The sequence below is a fragment of the Chrysochloris asiatica genome, unplaced genomic scaffold (assembly GCF_000296735.1).
Source record: "Chrysochloris asiatica unplaced genomic scaffold, ChrAsi1.0 scaffold00144, whole genome shotgun sequence".
Taxonomy (NCBI): domain Eukaryota; kingdom Metazoa; phylum Chordata; class Mammalia; order Afrosoricida; family Chrysochloridae; genus Chrysochloris; species Chrysochloris asiatica.
Genome location: NW_006408662.1, coordinates 5,389,559 through 5,397,350, shown reverse-complemented (window position 1 = coordinate 5,397,350; position 7,792 = coordinate 5,389,559). Strand labels below are relative to the sequence as shown.

The window sequence follows — 7,792 nt, the reverse complement described above, 5'->3', positions numbered from 1 at the left end:
AAAAGCAAGGAGGGCAGTGTTTATCTCATTCCCACTAGAAAAGCATTGTCCGTGTATATATGGGAAAGTTTCATACAGTCTCATGCTTTTCTCTCTCTGTAGGTGTTGTTGTTGTTGTTAGGTGCCATCAAGTCAGTATCAACTCATAGCGACCCAATGCACAACAGAAGTAAACACTGCCTGGTCCTGAGCCAACCTCACAATTGTTGCTACGTTTGAGCCCACTGTGCCAATCCATCTCTCTGGGGATCTTCCTCTTTTTCTCCGACCCTCCACCTTACCAAATATGATAACCCTCTCTTTCTCTTGAGCTGGTAGAAAAATGTAGTCATGAAGAGTGCACGTTTAACTGTGAAAACCATTAAGCCATTGCTGAAATTTCTTCTAGATATCAAATGTAATAACAAGGAGAGCATGCAAGAGCCCCCACTTTAATGACTCTTGAGGAATAGATATGGAAAGAACTGAAACACAGGCTGGAAGTGTAATTCTCTTCCATAGGAGTAACCTGCCTCCACTCCGGTGTATTTCATGGGCTCCACCATCATCTGTGTATGGCACTACGGGTTAATGCGCTGGACAGCAAGGTTGGTTTGAACTGCAAGGTCTGTGGTTCAAACATACCAGCCACTCCTTGAAAAATCTATACATGGTCACATGAGTTGGAACTGACAGCAACAACAACCTTCATATAGAAACTGAAGAATCCTAAATCACACCCAACCGTATCTATTGGGCAGAAATATCATGGATCTAACTGACTTCCAAAAGCAACTCTAATTGTATATTACAAGCACATATCAAATTCACTTATGTCCAAAATTGAACTCATCATCTTGCAATTCAAGTATGTTCTTTTTATGGTCTCCCTTATTCCAGTAAAACCAGAAAGATGTTTACGTGTGTTTATTAAATATGCAAAGACTTTTGACTGTGTGGATCATGACAACCTATGGATAATACTGCAGAGAATGGGTATTCCAGAATACATACTTGTGCTCATGAGGATCCTGTACATGGACAAGAGCAGTTGTTGGAGCACTGTATGGTATAAAATCAGGAAACGTGTGCCCTCAAGTTGTATTCTTTCACCATACTTCTCAACCTGTATGCTGAGCAAATAATCCGAGAAACTGAATTATATGAAGAAGAACGTGGCATCAGGATTGGAGCCAGACTCATTAACAACCTGCAATATGCAGATGATACAACCTTGCTTGCTGAAAGTGAAAAGGACTTAAAATATCTACTGATGAAGATCAGAAAAGACCACACCTTCGCTATGGGTTCTACCTCAATGTAAAGAAAACAAAAATACTCACCACTGGATCAATAAATAACATCACGATAAATGGAGAAAAGATTGAATTGTCAAAGAGTTCATTTTGCTTGGATCAACCATCAACACTCATGGAAGCAGCAGACAAGAAATCAAATGACATGTTACATTAGGTAAATCTGCTGCATAGGACCTTTTGAAAGTGTTGAAGAGCAAAGATGTCAGCTTGAGGACTAAGGTGTGCTTGACCCAAGCCATGGTATTTTCAATCACTTCACATGCAATGCATGTGAAAGTTGGACATAAATAAAGAAGATAGTGGAAGAATTGATGCATTTGAGTTGTGGTGGTGGTGAAGAATGTTGAAGTTACCATTGACTGTCAGATAAACAAAAAAATTATGTGGAAGAAGTCCAGCTAAAATGTTCTTTAGAAGCCCATTAGTGAGCTTCTAAGGACTTCATCTCTCATACTTCAGACATATTATCAGGAAGGACCAGTTTCTGGTGAAGGACATTATACTTGGTAAATTGGAGGGTAAGTGAAAAAGAGGAAGACCTTTGTGATTATTAGGTTCTGTGTCAACTTGATTGAGCCAGAATTCCCTGTTGTTGGGCAGTTGACAGTTTAACTCTATGATGATTGGCTATGAGCAGCCAATCAATTGAAAGGATGCTTCCTTAGGGATGTGGCCTGCTCTCAATATAATGGATGTGCGGGAAAGACTCCGACACTTCCCCACGGGCTCTGGATCTCACATCCTCCACGCTCCGGTTTTTGAACCTGAGCAAGAGGCCTATTCTAGTTTATGTTTGTCTGCTGGCCAGGCCACTGAGTGTGCCTTGAAAACCAGACTCCTATCAGAGGACCCTGCATGCCTGTTCCTATCGCTCCGGCTCATGTACCCCATGTCGCCAGTTCTGCAGTGCGCCTGCCCAGACCTTGGTTGACTGTCACCCTGCTGCCACTCCTGCTCCAACAGTTAGGTCCCACTCTGTGCCCCAAATTGGGATTCCTGACTCAGGAGCCACCTGCTGATCTTGGTTTACCCGGCCATTTCCTTGATAAAAACTTCTCTATATATACAAATATTGTTGTTGTTGTTGTTGTTGTTAGTGCCATCGAGTCAATTCTGGCCCATAGTGACCCTGTATAGGGTTTCTGAGTAGTAGGTGGTGAGCTTGAACTGCTGACCTTGCGGTTCAAACAGCTTTGCAGTCTGGGGTATTAACCCACAGTGCCAAACGAGGACTCCATATACACATATGCATACATGTATATTGAGTCCTGGTGTGATGCTGTAGGCTAATGCGCTGGACTGCAAAGTCAGTTGGAACCACAAAGTCAGTGGTTCAAGCTCACCATCCACTCCCTAGAAAATCTATACAGAGTCACTATGGGTCAGAACCAAGTTGATGGCATTTAACAACAATAATGTGTGTGTGTGTGTGTGTGTAGCACTGGTTTTCTTTCTCTAGAGAACCTAGCCTAAGATAACTCCCAATGAGAAGGATTGGCACAGTGACAGCACTAATGGGCTCAAGTGTAACACCCATTGTGAGAAAAGCACAGGACCTAGCAGTGTCTGATTCTATTTTGCTTAGGGTCACTACCAGTTGGAACTGACTGGACAGCACTTAATAACAACAACGATTCCATTAAATCGTCCAGGCATCTCATAATCACTCGCATTAGTGATCCAGGGGCCATCCATGCCTTCCCTTTCTGTGTCTTCATCCACATCCAATCAATCACGTTCTGGTAGTGCCATCTGGGTATCGTTCTTGAATTCATCTCTAGCTTTCCATAGCACCACTCTCTTAGGTTGTCATCATTTCTCAATTGAATTAACCCAATCATTCTCTCCCTAGTCTTGCTCTAACACACTCCACTGTCCACAACTGCATCTAGACACAGCAATCTTAATGAAACCTGACCTGATCACAAGGCACTTCCTTGGCAAACCAATTCACCTTTTCTCCAGACATTTTATCTAAAGCCCAAACATCTCCAAATGTCTTACAAGATCCTTCATGAATTCTCACTTTCTTATCTCTTTACCTTCGACCACCCTTGACATTCCTACCTTGTCCTTCTATAATCTAGTCAACAAAAACTATTTTGAATGCTGTATACTGTCATCTTTATGATTTTTGTAAAGGCTGCCCTTTCGAAAAACAGACAAAGAATACTGTAGTATACTTAACCTTGCAACAACAATCAATGTTCTACAGGTAGATACATGGACAGATGCACATGCTGAAGGGGTGTGGAGCAGAAAGGGCATGTATACCCACAAATATATAAATGTTTGACAGAGGACATTTGTATATGAGTATTTCCCTTTGCTACAAACACATGAATGAATGTGGTGGAGACACAAGGAAGAACATTATGAAAACTTCTTAGACATTACCAAACCCCTTGACACAATGAGTTGCTAGGCCTGGAGGACATCACGGTCAGCTGACCTAACATGGTCCCCAATGACAGGGTTCTGCATCCTACTTTGGTGAGTGGCGACTGAGATCTTAAAAGCAGCCATCAATGATCTCTTCATGTACAGAAGATATAAGAGTGATGAGAGATGAAGATCCATGGAATCAATTAGTCCAATGGAATAATGGAACAGCTACTACCACCAACTCTGAAAGGGATCCCGTTTGGAGGTCATGGACAGAATGGGAGAAACTGTGGAAGAAAATTCAAAATGATAGAAAAAAAAAAAAAAAAAAAGACCAGGCCTACTGGTTAGAAAGAGATTCGAGGAATCTGAGAGTTTGTCCATCCACCCTTCCGGTCTGGAACTGAATTCAACCTTGTGGCCCGATTTTCAGCTAAGTGGTAGATGCATACATATGGGAGGATAACAATGCTAGTATGGTATGATCACCATGTAGTGATGACCCATTTAGGATTTATCTGGGCCTTGGGAGGAAAGGTGGAATGGAAATAAGAACCACAGAGAGGAAGTGGGCTAACTGGTGTTGCCTGGAGGGGATTGCAATCATTGAGATGAAAGCAAGCGTAAGACTTGCTGATGATGTGCTATATGAACCTTCACTCACATCACAATAAAATATTTCAAGAATAAATAAATAAAATAAAATAAAATACAAACAGCAAAACTCCTTTCTTATGTTTCATACTCTGTCTTCTGATCCCTCCATCATCTGTCCTTTAGTAACACCCCACACATACCTCTATCAGGGCATTTGTGTTGGAATCTGAAGGAGGGCAAACTTTCAAAGGACAAGAATGTATTATACCAGCCTTTGTGTCTGTATCATACAAATTCACAATGAACACTGAAGTGTATTGAATAAATTAATTTATATATCTACAAGTTAACAACGAACAAAATAATATAACAATGAACAATAAAATTTGTTGAATAAATTAATTCAGAAAAGGGGAAAAGAGCAGAGTACCATTATGTTGGAGAAAGTTCACAGACACATTTTAGCAGCTGTCTGTTAACTGAAACATCTTTGGTAACATTTTAAGAATTCAGGAACTTTAGTAAATATTTGAAATCAAATAAAGAGCATAATTAAAGCATTTCATTTCCTCACAGAGCAATTGAATTCATCAGCTGAAGCTCAAATAAGTTCACAAATATCCCAATCTACTAATGCCTATAATAAGGTCTTCAAGGGAAATAACATGTTCTGTGGTCTGGAGATAACCCTTGATAAAGTCATGTACTGAAGCCAGTCTGCTAGAGCCTTCCTCTGTGAATAACTACTTCAGTCATGAAAGAAGTAGTGCTAAAAATCTTCATGATAGATGGAGAAGAATTGAAAATGGGAAAGATGAGAAGATAGCATAGCAACGGCAAGGGGATTGTCTAACAGCCATAGGATCAGAGCAAAGAGGAGAGACACAGTCACACAGCAACTGGAGAAGAGACAGCACAAGAGAACACAAAAAGTGAAGTCTTACATTTTGGATGACTGGTCTGATGGAGTAACAAGGATCGGATTTAACCTTCAACATTAAACTAAAATAAAATTTTTCAATGGACAGAATTGTTTGAGAATGTTTTTCAGACATGAAACAATGTGAGAGAAGAGAAATAAATAAGGTCAGCTGTATGATTGTTCCCGATTACTGGTGGGAGAGAACTGATAGTTAGACAGTGTGGTTAGGTTTTTGTTAGGTACCAACGAGTTGGTTCTGACTCCTAGTGACCCTGTGCTCAGTAGAATGAAGCACTGCCTTGTCCTGTGCCATCCTTATAATCATTCCGATGTCTGAGCCATTGTTTCAGCCAGTGTGGCAATCCTTCTATTGAGCGTCTTCCTCTGTTTTGCTGACTCTCTCCAAGTCTTTCCTGATAACATGTCTAGCTTAGTCTGGGTTCTTGAAAGAAGCAAACCCAGTGAAGTTTATATATGCATATACAGTTGTTCTGGTTGTTGTTGTTAAGTGCTGCTGAGTCAGTTATGACTGTTAGCGACCCTGTATAGGGGTTTCGAGGAGTGGCTGGTGAGTTTGAACCACCATCCTTGAGGTTCAAACTAACCCTGCAGCCTAGTATTTAACCTACAGTGCCACACGAGGACTCCTGTGTGTGTGTGTGTGTGTGTGTATATATATATATAAAAGTAGAGTTGACCTTAATGCATGAATGGAACTAAGATTTCAGGGCCTTCATTTGCTGATTGAGCACAACTCAAAATGAGATGAAACAGCTGCAAAAATCCACTAATAATTGAAAAGTAGAATGTATGAATCTCAGAAAATTGGAAGTGACCAAAAATTTAGTGGAAGTCATAAAGATTGATACACTAGGCATTAGTGAATTAAAATGGATTGTATTGACTATTGTGAGTCAGACAGTTATTGGTCTACTATGTTGAGAATGACAAATTGAAGAGGAATAGTGTTGCATTCATTGTCAAAAAAACAACAACACACATTTCAAGATCTATCTTGAAGTGCAATGCGGTCTGTAACAGGATCATATACATAGGCTACTGTAGGATAAACTCTGCACTGCTAACTGCAGGGTCTGCAGTTCAAACCCACCAGCCACTCCTAGAAAACCCTATGCAGGACTGCCATGCTTTGGAACTGACTCAATGGCACTTAACAACAGCAAGGAAGACCAGTTAATACCACTATTATTCAAACTTAAGCACCAACTACTATAGCCAGTGATGATGAAATTGAAGAATTCTACCAACTTCAGGCTCAAATTGATCAACATGCAATCAAGCAAGATGCATGGATAATTAGTGGTGGTTGAAGTGTGAAAGTTGGAAACAAAGAGGAAGGATGAGTAGTTGAAAGCGATAGCCTTGGTGATAGAAACAATGCTGGACATCACATGATAGAATTTGACCAGACCAATGACTTATTCATTGCAAATATATTTTTCAACAACAAAAACAATGATTGCACTCATGAACCCCACCAGACAATCATGTGGTTTACTATATAGGCATCAAATTAACTGTCCAGTTCAAGAGAAGGGCAATTTCAAGTCTAGGATCAGATGTCAGACTGGAAGCTTCTCCTGACTCATGTAGCTCCTGGAGCAGGTGAGCTGAGGATCAGCAGGTCAGAAAGCAGGTTTCTTGATGCAGAGACTTATGAATCCAAGGTCATTAGGGAGGATGACAGACTGCGGATGACTTCCAGGAATGGCAGGCCATAAGGAAGGCCACTCACTCAAATCCAAAAACCAGAGGTCATATGACTAGACATACGCACAATCCAGATCCAGCAAAGAGTAAGCAAGCTTTGTCTCCAGTGTCTAAAATTGGAAGTAGGTCTCCCCCCCCCCCCCCAAGAAACTTCTTTTTAATTCATTGGCTGCTCATAACAGATCTCATAAAAGAAAGGATTACATTAGATTAGATCTCATAATGGAAGATTACTACATCTTAACTGTGAAATCATTAAGAAACCTGACCTAGTCAAACAGACACAAAGCCTTAACTACTAACAGTTCACCCATTGTCCACTTGGCACCTGCCCACATCTTCTAAAACCAGACATAAGCTCCAATGTAGGAAGAACAGGACGTGTGTGAAACCCACTCTGAGGCAGTCCTCAAACCAAGGAACACCTTGATGAGAACCACAGAGAAAACCTTGCATGCCAAAGATTATGGGAGCAAAACACACTGACCAGATGGCTAGGGGGAGTAATCTAAAATGAGACGAAAATATGTGTGCCTAGCTGTTATCTAGTAATAACAAATCTGAGCTTTGTTGTGTGTCTGGATATGCCTCCTGCCTAAGACTGTACTTAAAGCTGTATTGTAGTTAAGAAAGTTGCTGTTAACTAACCATCCTGAGTCCACTGTAGCTTTCATTCCCTATCCACCTCCAGAGACCACCCCCCCCCCCTTGTGCAGGCTGGTCCTTCACTCCAATAACCACCACTCGTCTGTCAGTTTTTGTACTGTGGCTGCCTGCAAGTTGCTGTGCTGTTGGAAGTGATATAAGAGTATTTTAAATACCAGCAGGGTACACCCACAGTGGACAGGTTTTAGCAGAG

At 41.0% G+C, this 7,792-nt stretch overlaps 1 pseudogene; it reads left to right on the top strand.

Annotated features, from left to right (window-relative positions):
* The first annotated feature begins 1,965 nt into the window (after positions 1-1,965).
* The window catches only part of LOC102823624, a 6,694-nt pseudogene continuing 867 nt past the window's right edge, over positions 1,966-7,792 (top strand).